The 22,822-nt window shown below is 39.2% G+C and overlaps 1 protein-coding gene across 2 annotated transcripts in view; it reads left to right on the top strand.

The window, feature by feature from the left end:
• TTC28 (tetratricopeptide repeat domain 28) overlaps positions 1-22,822 on the top strand; it is a 692,319-nt gene that overhangs the window by 50,958 nt on the left and 618,539 nt on the right. The gene's annotated exons all lie outside the window — the stretch shown is intronic.

The raw sequence follows: 22,822 nt of genomic DNA, 5'->3' as shown, positions 1-22,822 counted from the left end.
ATGTGTCTCTCATCATCCAGCAGATTTTGCTGGGCTTCTTTGCATGGCAGTTGTTGAATTCCAAGAACTGTAAGAGAATGCAAACACAATTGCATAGCACTATTAAAGTCTGTTTGAACTACTTTTGTTGTTATCCCACTGGGCAAAGTAATTCATATGGCCAAGCCCAAAGCAGAAGAGGAAGAATTTGTGACTATTGTTATAATTCACCTCATTATTCTTTGTCGTATTTTATGCATATTATTGTACCTTTTCATGTACCTTCATTTGTAGAACATATCATATCCCCCCCTTTATTTCTTTTCTTGCGATAGGGTCTCACTTTGTCAGCCAGGCTGGAGTACAATGGTGTAATCATGGCTCACTGCAGCCTCAAACTCCCAGACCCAAAGGATTTTCCCACCTTAGTCTCCAGAGTACCTGGGACTACAGTGTGTGCTAATTGTTAGCACACAGGACCACATCTGGCTAATTGTTAATTTTTTTTTTTTTTTCTTTTTTCCAGAAAAAGAGTCTCCCAGTGTAGTTACCTAGGCTGGTCTTGAACTCTGGGGCCCACGTAATCCTGTAATCCTCCTGCCTTGCCCCCCACCAAAGTGCTGGGATTACAGGCGTGAGCCACCAAGCCCTGCTTCATATCCCTTTTTTAAAATTCCTACTTTAATTTACTTTGGAATTTCCTTGAATCAAATCTTTTCAGATAAGTCAGTTGTGAAGTAGTTATTATTATTTTAGTGTGAATAATGAGTTACAGAAATGGTTATGTTCTTCAAGGATATCTTCAAGAGTATCATTGGAAAAGACCCCAAAGGAATGATGGATTTTCATATGGTATAACACTACATAAAGGAAGATTTCAAAGTGGGACTCTCCTGTTAATTTTAAAGCACATCCTCTTTCTGCATGGATTTAAAGCTCTTCCCGTATTCTTGTTCATTTATTACAACTGATGACAGAATTCTCATTTTTTTTTTTAATTTTCTTAAGACAGGGTCTTTCTCTGTCACCTATGCTGGAGTGCAGTGGCATGATCACAGCTCACTGCAGCCTCTACGTCCCAGGCTTAAGCAATCCTCCCTCAGTCTCTCAAGTAGCTGGGACTATAGGCGTGTGTCACCATTGCTAATTTTTGTATTTTTTGTAGAGATGGGGTTTCACTGTGTTGCCCAAGCTGGTCTCATACTCTTGAACTTAAGCAATTTACTCACCTTGGCCTCCCAAAGTGCTAGGATTACAGGCGTGAACCACTGTGTCTGTCTGTGATGACAGAATTCTATCATCAGGTATAATACCTTAAAACAGAGTATTATACCTTGTCTGTCACGTACTATACCTGATGACAGACTCACACTAAGAAAAAAACATTTAAACGTATCTTGACCTCATGTTTTCCTTTGGCTTACCTAGTATTATAATAGCAATAAAATGTAATAGCTCTTGTTGAATGCTTATTATGTCAGGCTTGTTCAAATTCTTTTATTTGTGATGTCGATTTTATTATTTTTATTTATTTTTTTATTTTTTTTGAGATGGAGTTTCACTCTTGTTACCCAGGCTGGAGTGCAGTGGCGCTATCTCAGCTCACTGCAACCTCCACCTCCTGAGTTCAGGCAATTCTCCTACCTCAGCCTCCTGAGTAGCTGGGATTACAGGCATGCGCCACCATGCCCAGCTAATGTTTTGTATTTTTAGTAGAGACGGGGTTTCACCATGTTGACCAGGATGGTCCCGATCTCTTGACCTTGTGATCTACCCGCCTCGGCCTCCCAAAGTGCTGGGATTACAGGCTTCAGCCACTGCACCCGGCTGTGATGTCAATTTTATACTTAAAATAATCTTATGAGGTAGATATTATTTTTATCACTACTTTATAAAATAGAACATGTATACTTAGTCGGAGATTATGTACTTGTCTAGGACATCTAGTTAGTAACTGAAGATTTGGACTTAAACCCAGATTGATGTGATTCTAAAGACTTTGTCCTTAACTACTGTATCACACTACTTCCCTGGACAAAGGAATCCATGATTTAAGGACTCAAGAATCCGGAATTCTCTTTCAAGTTCTAACACCAATAAGTCCAAATGATGTTGCAGAGACTATTCAATTTTAGTTTCCTATAATATAAGCCAGAGTCTGAAATTGCAGTTTACTGACTTTTTTCTCTGTCTATTCACGTCTGGTTTTGAGCCCCTCTAGTAATTTTTTTATTATGTATTTTTAAATTGTGGAATTATTATTATTATTTTAATTGATATTCTCCATTTGGTAAGACATTGCTCATATTTTCCCTTAATTCCATAGTTTCCATTGAACACTTTTTTTTTTTTGAGATGGAGTTTTGCTCTTTTTTCCTAGGCTTCAGTGCAATGACCTGATCTCGGCTCACTGCAACCCCTGCCTCCCTGCTTCAAGTGATTCTCATGTCTCAGCTTTCTGAGTAGCTGAGATTATAGGCGCATGCCACAATGCCTGACTAATTTTTGTATTTTTGGTAGAGACAGGGTTTGATCATATTGGTCGGGCTGGTCTCCAACTCCTGACCTCAGGTGAATCTGCCCGCCTTGGCTTCTCAACATGCTGGGATTATAGGCGTGAACCACCGCGCCTGGCCTGAACATGTTTTTAATGGCTGATTTAGTATCTTTGTCTAGTAAGTACAATATCTTGATTTCCTCACTGTCAGTTTCTATTACAGCTTTTTTCCCCCAGTATATGGACAGTACTTTCCTGTTTTTATTTGTGTCTCATCATTTTTTGTTGAAAACTGGACATTTTAGATAATATATTGTAGCAACTTTAGAAATCAGATCTCCCTCTCTCCTAGAGTTTGTTGTTGTTGTTACTGCTTTTTTTGTGTTAATGACTTTCCTAAACTCTTTAAAAATCTCTCTTCTTTGTCATGTGTAGCTACTGAAGTCTGCTCAGTTAGCATAGTCCTCAGCTGAAGATTCAATAGGATTCCTTAAATGCCTTGAATGACTCAATTTCCCAGCCTTTGCTGAAGAGTTCACGGTGTATGTTTGGGCACACCTTCAGCACTCATAGTTTACAACTCTTAGCTTTCACTTCCCGTTTGTATAGAACCTCAAGGACAGCCAGATGAGAGATTAGGAGCTTCTTGGGTATGCACACAGTACTGCACATTTTTAGATTCCCAGGGATATTTTGGAGTTTTAAAAGCCCGCTATAGACATCTCATTCTCCAGAATTTTCTTTTAAGTTTTTCCATTAAACTCTTATTTACCCAGTATGTATTGCTGCATCAGGCAGTTTGATGTTAAGCAGTTGCCACTGATTTTAATTGAGAGATGCCTTGTGAAGAGGGCTGCTCACACTGAGCTACCTCTGAGTTAGTCAAATATAGTCTTGTGAATGGAACTTCTCTAGGGAGCTGCCAGACAGGTCAAGTAGTGGTAATTTTCTGGGGGGAGGGTATTTTTGAAGAGGTCCAAACAATTCTGACCCCTCTCTTTGCTTCTAAGCTTCTGATTTTCATATCTGTTATGGTGAGAAGGCTGCTGGTTTTTAAGTCGATCACATAGGTGGGGAAAAAGGGATAGAATTAGTGCAAGTTAAAAACCTCACAAAACTTGCTACTTTTACTGAGACTCAGCTGTTGGTACAATTTGTTGGTTAATTTCCAAATTCCTGAAAAAGTTGATTTTGACAAGTTCTGCTAGTGTTCTCCTTGCTTTTGTGGAAGAATAGATTTTTGGAAGACTTTACTCTGCCATTTTGGAAGTGCTTTTCCACAGTTTAATTTATGGGAAAGTACAAACAACCACTGTGAAGGAAATGGAAAGTAGAGTGAAAGCAAAAGCAAGGAGGCTAATGATGAAGCTAACTTGGACTAGAGTACCGGTGGTAGGAATAAAGAGAAGCTGAGGGATTTGGGATATGCTTGGTAAAGGGCTCAGTGAACTTCATGAGTGAAAGGCAGATCCTCACAACAATCATCTGTTGCAGGTGCTGCTATCTGTATTTTAAAGGTAAATAAGATTCAGGGAAATTTATGTAGTTTGCCCACAGTTACAGAGTAAGAAAAAAATTAGAATTAGAACCTCTATTTAATCTAATTCCAAATTGTCTTTACATCTTTACATTGTCTCATGACATTAAAATCAGTTATGAGTCAAACACTGTATTCAGAATAAATATTAACAATTAAATTATCTTTTTAATGTAATTATTTTGCATAATTTTAGTCTTGTTTTTAAGGAGATGAAAATTTAGTTTTTCAGCTTTGTGTAGACAGTTGGAATGATAATCAGGAAAGGGGATTTTTTTTTTCACATGTAAGAAAGTGATGCTTTCTTTAAATTTAAGCAAAAGTTTATATTCTAGCAATGGGAGATAAAAAAAACATTTATTTCTACACTTCTAAGTTCTCAGGTGAGGCCCCTGTAACAAATGAGATTAGCAAGATAAAAGCATTTAAGTGAATTTAATATAAGTTTTACATAACATGAGAGACTTTATAAGGAAAGGAATACCCAAATAAATAGTTAAGCTTGAGCATTTTTATTCTAGGTTTGATAAGGAGTGGAAAATCATGAGAAAATGTGACAGGACAGTGTGGGTATAAGCTAGAGGTAATAAACTGGGGAGAAACTTATTAAGGCCTGTTTGGATTCTTTTCAGTATCCCTCTGTTTTCAGAGAGAAGGATATTCCTTTCCATCAGGTTTAAGGATAGTGTTAGTACCTTCTTCAGAGGAAGGTCGGAGAGTTCTTCCAGCGCTTACTGTTGCAGGAGCGGCTGCGGGAAACAGATCTTTTGGACACCGAACATTGGAGGTAGGAGTTTATTCGGACCAGGAGCTAGGTGGCATATTTGCCTAATATCCAAGCTCCCCTAACAAAGGAAGGTTCCTTCTTTATACAAGCTTATACTTTAGATGTTACACGTGGAAGAATCATAGGTTTATAAGTTAACATATGAAAAGGATTTCAGTTTTCCGTCTTAGGGAATTACATATGAAAAGGGAAAGTTTAGGATCTTAGGAATGAAAAGGGGAAGTTTAGGATCTTAGGAATGAAAAGGGGAAGTTTAGGATCTTAAGAATGAAAAGCGTTTCAGTTTACAATCTTAGGAATGAAAAGAAAAGGGGAAGTTGATCTGAGATGCCTGGGTCTCCCTCTTTATTACCATTTCTCAAATTACTTCAGCTTAAAATATTTGATATACCTAGGCACCACATTTTGGAGGAGCTACCTGTTACTACCATATGCTAAATCTATCAAAGGCAATTGGCATTTCTTTTCATGTTACATTCATTACCAGAACAATTGTTATTGCCTATTATCTTTGGCAATAAATGGTTCATTGTTATTACATAGTTTATTATTTTATGTGCCTTAAGACATGATTTTATGACAGGCTTATAATTTGCATCTGAATCTATGTTCAGGTCTTTTTGGTCAGCCCGTACATTGCATATGTATATGTATATATATATATATATATATATGCACACACACATATAATTTTTTTTAATTACAAAAGTAACTCAAAGTTACTTTTGGTAAAATTTCAAACAATAAAAATTATATTCCCCTCTTGTCTTATTGCTCACTCTATTCCTTATTCCAGTCCCTAGAGTTAACTATTTTTATTCAGTTTAAATATTTTTTGAGACATTTTACAATATATCTGTAACTTTATACACATAAACACATGTACTCACAGACATACCCCTACATACTTCTTAAAGAAAAAGGATACTTAGAACAATTAAAAAATTGACAGTTATCTATATTTATGGAGTACAATGTAATGTTTTGATCTGTGTATACATCATAGAAGGATTCAGTCAAGCTAATTAACACATACATTGCCTTACCAAATTTATTTATTTTTGTGGTGAGAACATTAAAAATCTATTTTAGCAGTTTTGAGTTATGCATTTTTATTGACTGTGACCACCATGCATTTTAATAGACCACTAACATTTATTCCTCCAATCTAACTGAAACTTCATATCCTTATCAACATCTTCCTAAAATGAGATACTTTTTAAATGTTAGATTTGCAATGTGCTTATTTTTCTCTGGCAGTTTACACGTAATTTACTTTTAACAGCTTCATAATATTTCATATTATGAATATACCAATTTAATGTTTTTTAGTTTTTACTTAAAAAGAAAATAAAAATCTGTAACACGAGATTAGCCCTCGTTTGGCGGTTCTCGTGGGGGAGGGCAGCTACTCCTATACCTTTCATCACAGGACTGTCTTCCTCTGTGGGGGAAAATCATCCTCTTTTACTGAGTGTGCTGTTATAAGAGATGAGGTAAAAAAGTAATTGAAAAGTTTCTGTCTCTTCTTGGGTATATGTTAGAAGACACAAAGAAGTGTTTGTTTGTTTATTCTTCAAGAAAAAACAACACACAAAAGTAAATTTTCTAGCTGCCACCATTTGATTGGTAACTTTTCTATTTGGTATTGAAATGACTCTCTTAAGGCCACTGGTCATTGTTTATTTATTTATTTATTTATACATTTAGTTTTTATTTTACTATTGTTGATCTAAGAGGAGAATTACAGTTTTTGCCAAAAGGGATTTTTCTCATAAGTGTTAGCCTAAAGTGATGTTAGAATCCACAGCATCTCCTTGGAAACCAGGCTTTCGTGGTATAGAAGCAACTACTTTAAAATGGATGCTGTGTCCTTAGGAAGGGATTGAGGAAGTCTGGCAAGAAGAGAAGTCATGCTGTGAAGGAAATTCAGAAGGGAGCTCAATTATTTACGTTCTCAGGTTTATCATAATTTGTTTTAAGAGTGTTTCATTCCAATTACTAAATTATAAACGTATGTTAAGCAATAAATTTTATTTCCAGCTCTCAGATAGTATGTGTATCACTAAGGAGTGTAGATGCAATTTTTTTTTTTTTTTTTTTTGAGACAGAGTTTCATTCTTGTTACCCAGGCTGGAGTGCAATGGTGCGATCTTGGCTCAACGCAACCTCCGCCTCCTGGGTTCAGGCAATTCTCCTGCCTCAGCCTCCTGAGTAGCTGGGATTATAGGCACACGCCACCATGCTCAGCTAATTTTTTGTAGTTTTAGTAGAGACGGGGTTTCACCTTGTTGACCAGGATGGTCTCGATCTCTTGACCTCGTGATTCACCTGCCTCAGCCTCCCAAAGTGCTGGGATTACAGGCTTGAGCCACCGCACCTGGCCTGTAGATGCAATTTTTTAAAGTGAAGTGAGAGTTTGTTGTCATGTATACTTGACAGTGACATTGATTAAATGTAGATATATGCTTTGTGTGTGATACATAAAATGTGTTAGGGCACAACTTTTAAAGGAGTCTATTAGTCTTGTCTCCTGTAATAAAAATCTGGTAGCGTTTGTTTGTTTGTTTGTTTGTTTGTTTTTGAGCCGGAGTTTCGCCCTTGTTACCCAGACTGGAGTGCAATGGCACGATCTCGGCTCAGACTGGAGTGCAATGGCACGATCTCGGCTCACCGCAACCTCCGCCTCCTGGGGTCAGGCAATTCTCCTGCCTCAGCCTCCTAAGTAGCTGGGATTACAGGCACGCACCACCATGCCCAGCTATTTTTTTGTATTTTTGGTAGAGACGGGGTTTCACCATGTTGACCAGGATGGTCTCGATCTCTCGACCTCGTGATCCACACGCCTCGGCCTCCCAAAGTGCTGGAATTACAGGCTTGAGCCACCGCACCCGGCTGTTTGTTTGTTTTTGAGCCGGAGTCTTACTCTGTCACCCAGGCTGGCACAATCTCAGCTCATTGCAACTTCAGCCTCCCAGGTTTAAGTGATTCTCCTGCCTCAGCCTCCCAAGTAGCTGGGATTACAGGTACCTGACACCACACCTGGCTAATTTTAGTAGAGAAAGGGTTTTATCATGTTGGCCAGGCTGGTGTCAAATTCGTGACCTCAGGTGATCCACCTGCCTCGGCCCCACAAACTGATGGATTACAGGCATGCGCCACCTCACCCTGCCAGCATTTTCTATCTTTTTTTTTTTTTTTTTTTTTTTTGAGACAGAGTTTCGCTCTTGTTTCCCATCCTGGAGTGCAATGGCGCAATCTTGGCTCACCGTAACCTCCGCCTCCTGGGTTCAGGCAATTCTCCTGTCTCAGCCTCCTGAGTAGCTGGGATTACAGGCACGCGCCACCATGCCAAGCTAATTTTTTGTATTTTTAGTAGAGACGGTGTTTCACCATGTTGACCAGGATGGTCTCGATCTCTTGACCTCGTGATCCACCCGCCTTGGCCTCCCAAAGTGGTGGGATTATAGGCGTGAGCCACCGCGCCCGGCATCCAAAGTCTTTTTATAGAAACATTTAAAAATATTCTCGGCCGGATCACGAGGTCAAGAGTTTTTTTTTTCTTTTTCTTTTTTTTTTTTTTGCGACGGAGTTTCGCCCTTGTTTCCCAGGCTGGAGTGCAATGGCGCCATCTCGGCTCACCGCAACCTCCGCCTCCTGGGCTCAGGCAATTCTCCTGCCTCAGCCTCCTGAGTAGCTGGGATTACAGGCACGTGCCACCATGCCCAGCTAATTTTTTGTACTTTTAGTAGAGACAGGGTTTCACCATGTTGACCAGGATGGTCTCGATCTCTCGACCTCGTGATCCACTCGCCTTGGCCTCCCAAAGTGCTGGGATTACAGGCTTGAGCCACCGCGCCCGGCTTTTTTTCTTTTTCTTTTGAGATGGAGTCTTGCTCTGTCACCCAGGCTGGAGTGCAGTGGCCTGATCTTGGCTCACCACAGCCTCCGCCTCCTGGGTTCAAGCGATTCTCCTGCCTCAGCCTCCTGAGTAGCTGGGATTTTAGGTGCACACCACCACACCCAGCTAATTTTTGTATTTTTAGTAGAGTTGGGGTTTTGCCATGTTGGCCAGGCTCAAACTTCTTACCTCAAATGATCCACCTGACTTGGCCTCCCAAAGTGCTGGGATTACAGGTGAGCTGCTGCATCTGGCAAATAGTTTTTTTCAAAAGCGCTTTTAAAGTGATAAGATGGATGACCTATATACTTAGGTAAAATTAGTCTCTTTTGGAAATTGAACTATTACTAATACTAATACTAAAACGGAAACATTCTTCTTATATTTTGTTATAGGAACACTTGAAGTCATTGAATAAATGTGGTCATTGGTTAAATTTAGTGATTTTTTTTCTTACAGGGATTTGCTAATATTTCAGAAGCATTATACTGTTTTAAGTTTTCTTTTTTTTTTTTTTTTTTTGAGACTGAGTTTCCCTCTTGTTACCCAGGCTGGAGTGCAATGGCGCGATCTCGGCTCACTGCAACCTCCACCTCCTGGGCTCAGGCAATTCTCCTGCCTCAGCCTCCTAAGTAGCTGGGATTACAGGCACCCGCCATCATGCCCAGCTAGTTTTTTTTTTTTTTTTTTTGGGACGGAGTTTCACTCTTGTTACCCAGGCTGGAGTGCAATGGCGCGATCTCTGCTCACCGCAACCTCCGCCTCCTGGGTTCAGGCAATTCTCCTGCCTCAGCCTCCTGAGTAGCTGGGATTACAGGCACGCGCCACTATGCCCAGCTAATTTTTTGTATTTTTAGTCGAGACGCGGTTTCACCATGTTGACCAGGATGGTCTCGATCTCTTGACCTTGTGATCCACCCGCCTCGGCCTCCCAAAGTGCTGGGATTACAGGCTTGAGCCACCGCGCCCGGCTTTTTTTTTTGTATTTTTAGTAGAGAAGGGGTTTCGCCATGTTGACCAGGATGGTCTCGATCTCTCGACCTCATGATCCACTTGCCTCGGCTTCCCAAAGTGCTGGGATTACAGGCTTGAGCCACCGCGCCCGGCCTGTTTTCAGTTTTCAAGAAGACTATTATAAGGATTGTTTTTACATTATCATATTTAAAAAGCTACCTGTGAGCTGGGCATCGTCCTCACACTTATAATCTAAGTGTTTTGGGAAGCTGAGATCGGAGAATTGCTTGAGGCCAGGAGTTCAAGACAAGTTTAGGCAACAAAGCCAGACCTCCATCCTACAATAAATGATTAAAAAAGAAATGAGCTGATATGGTGGTGTATACCTGTAGTCCCAGCTACTTTGGAGGCTGAGGCAGGAGGCTCAAATGCAGTGCATGATTGTGTCACTGCACTCTGGCATCAGCTACTGAGTGAGACCCTGTCTCAAAAAAAAAAAAAAAATTACCTGTATATAACTTTCTAGAATGTTTATGTTACTACCTTCATTTGAATTCTCTGGAAAGAATGCCTTTTAATTTAATTTAGTGGAAATATAATTTGTTCTTTTTTCTCCCATTTCTTTCCAAATGATGAAATTTTATTTGTTGCTTTTATTTTTATTTATTTATTTATTTATTTATTTATTTAGAGACAGAGTCTCACTCTGTCACCAGGCGCCAGGCTGGAGTGCGGTGGTGTGACCTCGGCTCACTGCAACCTCCACCTCCCGGGTTCAAGCAATTCTCCTGCCTCAGCCTCCCAAGTAGCTGGGACAACAGACGCGTGCCACCACACCCCGCTAATTTTTTTGTATTTTTAGTAGAGATGGGGTTTCACCACGTTGGCCAGTATTGTCTCGATCTCTTGACCTCGTGATCCGCCGGCCTCGGCCTCCCAAAGTGCTGGGATTACAGGCGTGAGCCACCGCGCCTGGCCTATTTGTTGCTTTTAGAAGTCCAGTGAGGCTTTTAAGAACTAAAGTTAGAGTCGCTCTATGTATTTATTTGTTTAGTTAAGTTTTAAGATGTATTCTATTGCTAAAGCATGTTGTTTTCTTTCTTCTTATTTTGAAATAATTTCTTGCATTGATCAGTTTATATATTTCTTTTAAAATATACTATATTGTCAAAGCATTTAACATCTTATTTGTATATTTTTTAATTTTTACTTTTGAAGTGTAAAATTTAAAGAAAAGTTGCAAGATTAGTTCCAAGGACTTCTGTGTATCTTTTGTCTACATTCCCCAGTTGTTAACATTTTTTGATGTTTGGTCTATAATTTTTTTCTCTATTATTATTACTGTTATTTTCTGAATTATTTGAGAGTAAGTTACAGACATGATGTTTGATCACTCCTAAATCCTTCAGTATGTATTGGGAACACTGATATAAAAACCACAGTGCCACCATTAAAGTTAGGACATTATCATTGATACAGTACTGCTTTCCAAACCACAGACCCCTTTGAAATTTGAATGATTGCTCCAGTAATGTCCTTTATAGACACCCTTTCCTTTCTGGTCCAGGATCAATTATCTGGCAAGAAGTATATTAGGAGTCTTTAGTTCAGATAGTTAAGCTGTAGTATCTGACCTCTACCAGGGAACCACATTACAGGCAACTTATTTGGGTAACTGGATTTTGACCACTCTTGGGTTCCTGATTGTTATTTTCTTGGTTGGTGCCTTGACCTTTGATCACTGTAATGATGTATTTCATGTCCTTTCTTTGGGACTGTCAGCCTTTTTCCATAGTATCTAACCTGTAGTTCATTGCTGCTAATCTGGACTGCTTGTCTGACTCTCTTGATCCTAGCATCCAGTCCAACTCTTGCTTTTGCTTCCTTAGGTTGATAATATGTAAGGGATAACTAATATTTTTGTGCTTGTGTCTACCAGAGATCCTTGTGCCAGATATCTCTTTGTACAGGAAAAAGGCAGAATATATCAGAATAGGAGTTGGCATTCAGAATAATTTCACATGTAACAGTCAGCATTAGTACTATATAGAACTAAAGAGAGCTACATACCTGTATCGCACTTTCACACACACACACTCTCTCTCTCTCTCTCTCTCTCTCTCTCCCCCCCCTCCCTCCCCACCCTCGCTCTTTCTGTGTGTGTGTGTGTGTGTGTGTGTGTGTGTGTGTGTGTCTGTGTCTGTGTCTAGGGTATATTCTGTTGTGAATCTTGGGTTAGGCAGAATGTGCTTCTAAATTATTTTGGATTATGCCTGTCGCTATAGGCTCTATAATCTTAGTATAGTCATCTCTCAGTATCTTGGGAGATTGGTTCCAGGACCTCCTATGGATACCAAAATCTGTGGATGCTCAAGTTCCCTATGTAAAATGAGGTCGTATTTGCATATAAGCTACATCTGTTTTACAAACTTTAAATCATCTCTAGATTACTTATAATATTTAATACAATGTAAATGCTGTGTAAATAGTTGTTACACTGTATCATGTAGGGAATAATGACAAGAAAAGAAGTCTATATGTTCAGTACAGTCACAATTAAAAAAAAAAATGTTTTTAGTCCACAGCTGGTTAAATCCACAGATGCAAAACTCATGGATATGGAGGGCTACTGTTGATACTCTTCTCAGGTGATCGCTTGTTATTTCATGAGGGAATGAACTAATGAAATCATGGCCTAACATTTGTAATCAGTTGGCAACTCTTGGAATAGAACATTATTGATAGACTATTCACTGCTCAAGAATTAAACAGCTGCTATAGTATGATATAGATTTGCATAAATTTCTAAACATTGTAGATCTATTTCCTCTAAGTTTATTATGATCATTAGGATTATAATAAGTTTATGATAATTATTCAATGGGTAAGCTATAGTGATTTTTGAAAATAAATATTTTAAGAGTTGATCTTCTTTCCAAATAGAAGATCTTCCAAGAAGTTAACCTAAAAGTGGTATAAACTGAGTAAGAATCTAATATTTCTTTTTCTTTTTCTTTTTTTTTTTGAGACAAAGTCTCGCTCTGTTGCCAGGCTGGAGTGCAGTGGCGCAGTGGCTTGATCTTGGCTCACTGCAGCCTCTGCCTCCTGAGTTCAAGCGGCTCTCCTGCTTCAGCCTCCTTAGTAGCTGGGACTATAGGCATGTGATACCACACCCAGCTAATTTTTGTATTGTTAGTAGAGACAAGGTTTCACCTTGTTGACCAGGATAGTCTTGATCTCTTGGCCTCGTGATCCACCCGCCTCGGCCTCCCAAAGTGCTGGGATTATAGACCTGAGCCAATGCTCCTGGCCTATAATTTTTTTTTTTTTTTGAGACAGAGTTTCACTCTTGTTACCCAGGCTGGAGTACAATGGCGCGATCTCGGCTCACCGCAACCTCCGCCTCCTGGGTTCAGGCAATTCTCCTGCCTCAGCCTCCTGAGTAGCTGGGAGTACAGGCATGCGCCACCACGCCCAGCTAATTTTTTGTATTTTTAGTAGAGACGGGGTTTCACCATGTTGACCAGGGTGGTCTCGATCTCTTGACCTCGTGATCCACCCGCCTCGGCCTCCCAAAGTGCTGGGATTACAGGCGTGAGCCACCGCGCCCGGCTGTAATTTTTTTTAATTATAAAATACTAATTTAGGTTTCAAGTCAATTTAGACATGGAATTTAGATATTAGAGAAGCAGTGATTTGATTTCTAGAAAGCATATTGAGAACGGGAAACATTTTTAGCACAATCAGCTCTAAGTACATGCAGGAAGAATCTTTTAAAAATCCTTGTGACCGTGCTTTAAGAACTGCAAATTGTATGGTAAAATGCAATTTGCCTTTGGTTTTATTAAGAATTTTCCAGACTCGTGCGCCCTCTTGTGTTTAATTTATAGTTAAGACTTTTCTCAATTATGTGGCTTTGGAGTCTTGTGTAGGTTGATGGGTTGGTTGTTGTATGTGTAGTCTCTGAAGATATTATAATTTTTTCAGTGTAATGATAAATATTCAATACATATTATCCAATCTCATTATTTTAACAATCTTACAGCTTCTTTGTAGAACTGCACAGTTGGAAAGAATGTTAAGTGTTCATCTGGTTCAGTTTTTACATTTACTTTTGCATGCTCTATATAAATTTATATTGTATTTAATGCATGCATTCATTGAGATATATGTTCTTGAACATACATTATTACTATTTTTAGTTTTATTTTATTTTATTTTATTTTATTTATTTATTTTTGTTTTTGAGACAGAGTTTCGCTCTTGTTACCCAGGCTGGAGTGCAATGGCACGATCTCGGCTCACCGCAACCTCTGCCTCCTGGGTTCAGGCAATTCTCCTGCCTCAGCCTCCTGAGTAGCTGGGATTACAGGCACGCGCCACCATGCCCAGCTAATTTTTTGTATTTTTAGTAGAGACGGGGTTTCACCGTGTTGACCAGGATGGTCTCGATCTCTCGACCTCGTGATCCACCCGCCTCGGCCTCCCAAAGTGCTGGGATTACAAGCTTGCGCCACCGCGCCCGGCTAGTTTTATTTTTTGAAGGAAGGTCTTGCTTTGTTGCCCAGGCTGGAGTGCAGTGGCATGATTACGATTCACTGCAGCCTCAACCTCTTGGGCTCAAGCAGCCCCCTGACCTTAGCCTCCCAGGTAGCTGAGACTACAAGCATGTGTCACCATGCCCAGCTGGTTTTTTGTTTTAAAATGTTTTGTAGATATAGGGTTTCACTCTGTTGCCCAGGCTGGTCTTGAACTCCTGGGTTCAAGCAACCCTTCTGCCTCAGCCTCCCAAAATGGATGGGATTACAATGTGAACCATTATGCTCCTCCCATAAATTATTTTATTATTTTATTTTTTATTTATTTTTTATTTTTATTTTTTTTTTGAGACGGAGTTTCGCTCTTGTTACCCAGGTTGGAGTGCAATGGCGCAATCTCAGCTCACTGCAACCTCCGCCTCCTGGGTTCAGGCAATTCTCCTGCCTCAGCCTCCTGAGTAGCTGGGATTACAGGCACGCACCTCCACGCCCAGCTAATTTTTTGTATTTTTAGTAGAGACGGGGTTTCACCACGTTGACCAGGATGGTCTCGATCTCTTGACCTTGTGATCCACCCGCCTCGGCCTCCCAAAGTGCTGGGATTACAGGCTTGAGCCACCGCGCCCGGCCTATTTTTTTATTTTTGAGACGGAGTTTCGCTCTTGTTACCCAGGCTGGAGTGCAATGGCGCGATCTCGGCTCACCGCAACCTCCGCCTCCTGGGTTCAGGCAATTCTCCTGCCTCAGCCTCCTAAGTAGCTGGTATTACAGGCACGCGCCACCACGCCCAGCTAGTTTTTTTTTTTTTTTTTTTGTATTTTTAGTAGAGACGGGGTTTCACCATGTTGACCAGGATGATCTCGATCTCGTGACCTCGTGATCCACCCGCCTCAGCCTCCCAAAGTGCTGGGATTACAGGCTTGAGCCACTGCGCCCGGCCCCATAAATTATTTTTTAAAAGACTAAGCAACATGTTTTAATCCTGCAGTTATTTTATTTGAAGGTTCTATGGCAGTTGTAAGCTATGTTGGTTGATCAAACTGGTAAGTGCCTAGCACATTGTAGATCTTCAATAAATATTTGTTGAAAGGAAGAATGGAAGGATTATGGCTGATGACTCCTATTTTTTTGTTGACTGTAAGAAATGATTTAGTTGAATGGTTGCCAAATTGCTGGATTCTGAGGGAGAAATTTGTTACCCACTAACAGCCAGAGTTGATTACTCTGGTTGCAAAGAATCTGGGGAACAAATTACTTTTAACCTTTGGGTCAGTATATTATTGAAATAGGACCTTTGTACCTCATAGTATCTATAACTACTTTAAAGTTTCTATCTACAGCCTTCTTCTAATTGACAGGGTACTAGGGCTACCCTTATTTGGACTCTTCATGGGCTAAGTTACTTTTTTTGGAAAAATTATTTTCCCTAGTGATGGAGGTCTCACTATTTTGCCCAGACTGGTCGTGAGCTCCTGGCCTCAGATCTTCCTGCCGTGACCTTCTAAAGTGCTGGGATTACAGGCATGAGGCGTCATGCTCAGCTTGCTTATGGACTAAATTATTTTGATTTTGTGGATTCCATCATAATCATATCAGCTTTGCTGAAGGTTCATGAGCCATTGTATCAAGCTGATTTATAGACACTCAGCAAATGGTGTCGTGGAAGAGCATTTCTTTCAGATGGGGGAGGGATTAAAAAGGTGATTCTAAAAAATAAGTTACCAAAGGTTCAGAATTTGATAATGCCTTACCTGCTCACTAGATGATAACAAAACCCTCCTTCCTGCATTTGATTTGTGTAGGCAAAATATAGGCTAAATTATACAATTTAGAAGTAGGGATAAACAACTTGCCATTTATGGCTATTCTTTTTCTTCAATCCTTACTAGTTTAAAGGATCATATGGCCTTATTGATTATATTCTCAAATTTAATAAAGCCTACCTCTAAGGAGTGAGATGTAGTATTCTTTATGTAAATCTACATAATTTTATAGCTATATAGTGCTTAGAGAAGTAGTTTTGTTCTTGATTCTGGTGTGTGTTTGTTTGTCTTGTAAGAATCTTCTCTGTGCTTGTGCTCTTGTAAATTTCATTGAACAAGCATTTCACTCACAGTTTTGTAATCTACCACATCACTAATTCTCTAAAGATTTGCTGCTCTGTATTATGAATAACTATACTTACAGTCTTCACGCTTTAATGTGATGGGAATAAAATGTACTCTACTTTCATTCTTGTTATATGTGGTATGTAGATTTATATTTTAACTTCTTTTAACTTTGATTTCACCATTAGCAGATTTAAGAGAGTTTGTTTTCTGTACCCCAAACGGATGGAGGACATTTTACTGCGTCTTTATATCCAGGATAATCTATAAATCATTTGGCATAAATTGTTGCCATGTATGTAGTTGCTATTTACTAAATATGTAACTATTCCTTGGTTAGAAGTAAAGCATTTTAAAAATTTATCTTCAGGTAATTTACATCCATATAGTAGTGTTTATCGCCTTTTTTTTTTTTTTTTTTTTTCTCATATGGAGTCTTGCTCTGTTGCCCAGGCTGGAGTGCAATGGTGTGATCTTCAGTCACTGCAACCTCCGCCTCCTGGATTCAAGAGGTTCTCCTGCCTCAGCGTCCTCAGTAGGTGGGCTTACAGTTGTGTGCCACGATGCCTGGCTAATTTTTGTATTTTTAGTAGAGATGGGATTTCACCACGTTGGTCAGGCTCGTCTTGAACACTGGACCTTGTGATCCACCTGCCTTGGACTCCCAAAGTGCTGGGATTACAGGTGTGAGCCGCTGCCCCTGGCCATGTTTATCACTTTTAAATTGCATTATATTTATTATTTCAATTTTTCCATGGTTTAATCCTAGGAGGTCAGCATGGCAAATAATTTTATCCCTGTTTTATTGAAAACTATTTAAGAAAATTGAGACCTGGAGGGATTGTGACTTGACTAAATGAATTGGTATATGTGGAAGTTACTTGTAAAACATAAAGGCTAAAAGTGGGCCAGCCACAGTGGCTTATGTCTGTAATTCCAGCACTTTGGGAGGCTGAGGCAGGGGGATTGCTTGAGCTCAGGAGGTGTGGTAGCATGTGCTTATTATCTCAGGTACTGGGGAGGCTGAGGTAGGAGGATTGCTTGAGCTTGGGAGTCACACCGCAGTGAGCTGTGATTGCACCATTGCACTCCAGCCTGGGTAACACAGCAAAACTCTCTCTTCCTCCTTCCAGAAAAGGCTAAAAATGTAAGAGAATTTTACTATTCTCTATTAGGCTAGTCTCAAATTTAGGTTTTTAGAAACTTCCACTTTCATTCTCCCTATGTACTTTTTTTTCCATATAAATAGATCATATCATATTGGCTAGTTGCTGTGCTGCTAGTTGTCAGTAATCCTGCTTCTGTATAATGGTTTTATATTCATGGTGAACTGGAAATAGTGCAGTGCATATTACAGTGTATGTCTTTTTTTTTTTTTTTTCTTTTGAGATGGAGTTTTGCTCTTGTTGTCCAGGCTGGAGTGCTGTGGTGCAATCTTGGCTTACTGCAACCTCCGCCTCCTGGGTTCAAGCTATTCTCCTGCCTCAGCCTCCCGAGTAGCTGGGATTACAGGCATGAGCCACCATGCCTAGCTAATTTTATATTTTTAGTAGAGACGGGGTTTCTCCATGTTGGTCAGGCTGGTCTTGAACTCCCAACCTCAGGTGATCTGCCCCATCTTGGCCTCTCAAAGTGCTGACAGGCATGAGCCACTGCACCCGTTATCTGCAATGTATTTCTAAGTCACTTTGGTATTCCTGTCTATATTAGAGGCAATTCTTAGCCCTTTCCAATATACACATTTTGGTTTGGGAAACTGTGTTTAAACAAAAACAAACTAAAACACCAACTCAGATGCTTATGTGCATGGTTTCTTTTGTAGGGGCCTGGGTATTGTTACAAGGTAATATTACGATTTAAAAAACATAGAGTTATACAGAAAGCAGAATGGTGGTTGCCAGAGGCTGGGAGAAGGGGGAAATGGATAGTTGTTCACTGAGTGTAGAGTTGCAGTTTTGCAGGGTGAAATGTTCTGGAAATCTGTTGCAAAACAGTGTGAATATACATGACACCACTGAACCTTTAAAAATGACCAAGATAGTAAATTTTGTATTATGTGCTTCTTATGACAACTAAAAAACACATTAAAAAGGTAAAAAATATACAAACTTTAGTACAACAAATGTTTAAGAACCTAACACCTAGAATGAGTAAATGATAATATTTTCTCTGCAGCAATTATTTGTGAGATTAAATTTAACTGAATCTTGATGTTTTGGCTTGGTATTACCCTGGAGACTTCTATAGTACCTGTATCATCCCTGGTGAAATATGAACCTGACCTTAATTTCTAGGCTATTGCTGTATTTTGTTCAGTTAATATGGTGAGAAGTGTTCCTGCTTCTAAATATGTTACTTTTTTATTCTGGTTTCTTTGGTAAGAGGAGGAGATTTATTATGTTTAATGACACTTCTATACTTTCACTTAGGGGCCTGCTCTCCAGATGTCTGTCTGGCACTCATCATGAGCTATTTGGACATATCTTAGGCTTTGCAAAATTAATAAATGATTAGCATAAGATCCTGGTACAGTCATCTATAATGTACAGTAGTTTATGCAGGAGCTCTTCAATTTCTTCCAATAATGACTGTCAAAATCTCATTATTCTAACTTCTATTAAAATGTTAGTAGACACTGCTGCTTTATCTTTTAGACTGAACATTTAATTATAAAATAACTTTTCACTAAAAAGTAATTTATTAAACAGAAAAGCTCCCTAACCAATAGCGTAGTAATTTTCCTTTCTAAGTATTAATTTTCCTTTTAGTGCCACCTACTAGGCAAATAGAGCAATTCAAACCAGCAATAAGAACCTTAAATAATTTCCCATCTCACTTAGAATAAAATTCTTATCATGGCCCAAGAAAACCCTGATCTGGTCTCTGCCCACCTCTCTGATACTGTCTTTTATCACTCACTCCTTTGCCCACTATACCCTTAAGCAGCCCCTTTTTCCCCCTGCTCCTTTATTTCTTCCCCAGTTTATTTCGTTTGTCCTTGCCACATGGAATTGTCTTTTCTCCATCTGATTATGACTGGTTGTTTCTTACATTCTGATATCAGCTTGAATATAACTGCCTAATTGAATCTAACCACTTAGTGTGTTAGTCATATCATTATATTTGAATTTCTTCTTAAGCTCTTTTTTTTTTTTTTTTTGAGACGGAGTGTCACTCTATAGCTAGGCTGGAGTGCAGTGTTACCATCTTGGCTCACTGCAACCTCTGCTTCCCGGGTTCAAGTGATTCTCTTGCCTCAGCCCCCTAAGTAGCTAGGACTACAGGCACGCCCCACCACACCCAACTAATTTTTGTATTTTTAGTAGAGCCAGGGTTTCACCATGTTGGCCATGATGCTCTTGATCTCTTGATCTTGTGATCTGTCCACCTCAGCCTCCCAAAGTCCTGGGATTAAAGGCATGAGCTACTGTGCCTGCAAGCTCTTTTTACTATCTGACTGTTTTTGTTTGAGCTTGGTTTTCTTATTTACCACCATATCCCCCGTCTGTAGAAAGTGACTTACATGTTACTTTTATTATTATTTTTTAATAGAGACAGAGTCTCACTCTGTCGCCCAGTCTGGAGTGCAGTGGCACGGTCTTGGCTCACTGCAGCCTCTGGCTCCTGGGTTCAAGCAGTTCTCCTGCCCCAGCCTCCTCAGTAGCTGGGACTACAGATGCGCACAACCTTGTCTGGCTAATTTTTATTTTATTTATTTTTTATTTTTGAGATAGAGTCTCGCACTGTCTCCCAGGCTATAGTGGAGTGGCGCGATCTCAGCTCACCGCAATCTCTGCCTCCTGGGTTCAAGCAATTCTCCTGCCTCAGCCTCCCGAGTAGCTGGGACTACAGGCGTGCACCACCACGCCCAGCTAATTTTTTTGTATTTTTAGTAGAGACAGAGTTTCACCATATTGGCCAGGATGGTCTTGATCTCCTGATCTCATGATCCGCCCACCTTGGCCTCTCCAAAGTGTTGGGATTACAGATATGAGCCACTGTGCCCAGCAACACGTTATTACTTATTATGGATGTATAATCGTTTGTTGAACAAATGGCTGATTCATTGTTGTGTCTTGCTGTGTGCTGGACACTGTGCAAAATCTCATGGAAGCACTGTTTAGTCAGGGAGACTGACAATCCAATAACTATAATACAAAAATGTTAGGCTTTATAATAAAGGAATATAGAAAATGCTGTGGGGTCACAAATAAGAAAGAATTAATTTCTCCTAGAAGTAGGTCAAGGAGTATTAGAGATGAGGTAATGTATTAGTGCTTCATATTTTACATTAAACCATTCTCCTGAGGCACTTTGCTGATTAGTTACTGACCAATTCTTGACTTTCTAATACTTTACTTAACCTTGCTATTTACTTTTCTACAAAAAGATGGTCGTAATATTGTCCTCAAGAATGTTGTAAAGATTAATCATTTAATGTTGGCTAAGTGCTTTGAAAATGCAAAATGCTGTATAAGCCCTGATGTCCTCAATCATATTAACCACCACTTTCTATAATTAAGTTTTATTGTGTACTTAGTTCCCGATTATTCAGATAGAAATAAATATGATGCTGTTTTTTTTTTTAAAGAGATTATTTAGGAAAGGCCTACTTGTTATTAAAAGGCCTACATGGACCTTTTTGCATTGTATTGTTAGTAGAAAAGAATGTCTATAGTGTCTATGTACTCTGGTATTATGTTCTCAGAGGAGTAGTAATGTAATGTAACCCCCAGGAGGCAGTAGTGTACCAAGGAGATTGTATGCTTAGGCATGCTAAACAGCACTGCAAGTCTGTTAGTGATTAGCGACGATTTAACATGCAGAGACTTTGCTTCTTATTGATCACATGGTGACGATTTCAAGAAATATTTTGACTTTCTTTTTCTTATAGAATTGTATTGTCTTGGGTTTAAGAGTTTTCCTTCCTCAAAGATAGGATCCTATCTATTTAAATACTTGGAGTACAGGGTTATCTTGGGATTGTTATACACATAGAACACTTCACTCTATTTTATATTATACTGTGCTCTACTACAGATTTTTCCTAAAAACTATGGAGAGGTTAAAATTTTTATAAATTGAATATTACTTTAAAATGTATTATGGCAATGAGTCTCAACTTTTTTTCTGCCCTAAGGTACCAAAGGATAAAGTAAACTTAAAATCCTAACAGGGGCTTGCTGCTTCAGTGATTCTCAATTTATGGCAGTTTTCCCCCAGACCTCAGAAGGCTTCATGTTACATTATCTAATTAAAGAGTACTAATTTGGATAATTAGGGTTAGGCATCTTTACAAAATTAGAGTTAGTGGCCACAAAAATAATATTATTTGTTATTAATAAACATAAATAGTATGATTCTTATATTAATATATAATATAGTTACATTAATAAACAATTATTAATTATCATAGTTCTCTTAGGGAATGAGAGACAAGATTAGTTCATTATTAGTTTAAAAGTAATACCAGAGGCTAAATCTCTAAAATTCACTTTGTGTCCAATGTTCTATGTCCAACATCAGTGTCTCTCATCACATCTTCTAGTACTTTATCTGTACCTTAATTATAGTGCTGGGATTTTTATATTTTTTCTTTGTATTTTTCATGAGTAATTGTTTAATATACTAGTGAACTGATAAAATAATGTCTTCTTCCAAATTCAAGAAGTTTGACAACAGCTCTATAAATCATCTTTTTCATAAGAGTGCAAAATACCTCATTTAAAAAAGTCATTCTTTCCCTTGCTATTCCACCACTACCTATAGCACAGGGATTAAGATGTAGTAAAACTAGTAAATGACTGGTAAGATGTAGTAAAACTAGTAAATGACTAGTAAGATGTAGTAAAACTAGTAAATGGATAGAAAAACTCTGGGTCTGTGTGGCCCTTAAAGGAATAAAACAAAAATTATAGGAGTATGTACTTTTAAATAATTACTTCCTTTTTGAGTAGTTGATACATGCTTATACAATAAAATTCAAGAAGGTACAAAAGGAATGTACAGTAAAAACTTTTCCTTCTGCCGGGCGCGGTGGCTCAAGCCTGTAATCCCAGAACTTTGGGAGGCCGAGGCGGGTGGATCACAAGGTCAAGAGATCGAGACCATCCTGGTCCACATGGTGAAACCCCGTCTCTACTAAAAATACAAAACATTAGCTGGGCATGGTGGCGCGTGCCTGTGATCCCAGCTACTCAGGAGGCTGAGGCCGGAGAATTGCCTGAACCCAGGAGGCGGAGGTTGCGGTGAGCCGAGATCGTGCCATTGCACTCCAGCCTGGGTAACAAGAGCAAAACCCCGTCTCAAAAAAAAAAAAAAACTTTTCCTTCTATTCTTGTCTTTTAGCCATTCAGTTTTCTTCTCCAAAGGCAGTTGTCATTACTAGATTATTTTATATCCTTTCTGGGGTATTCGATGAATATATAAACCAGTCAATCAATCGAAACTATCTGTCTGTGTAGTATTTGATGAACATCTTATCAATCTAATCTATCTATTTATTTATTTATCTGGTTACT

This window comes from Saimiri boliviensis, chromosome 21 (genome assembly GCF_048565385.1).
Source record: "Saimiri boliviensis isolate mSaiBol1 chromosome 21, mSaiBol1.pri, whole genome shotgun sequence".
Lineage (NCBI taxonomy): Eukaryota > Metazoa > Chordata > Mammalia > Primates > Cebidae > Saimiri > Saimiri boliviensis.
This window is presented reverse-complemented; position numbering and strand designations above follow the sequence as displayed.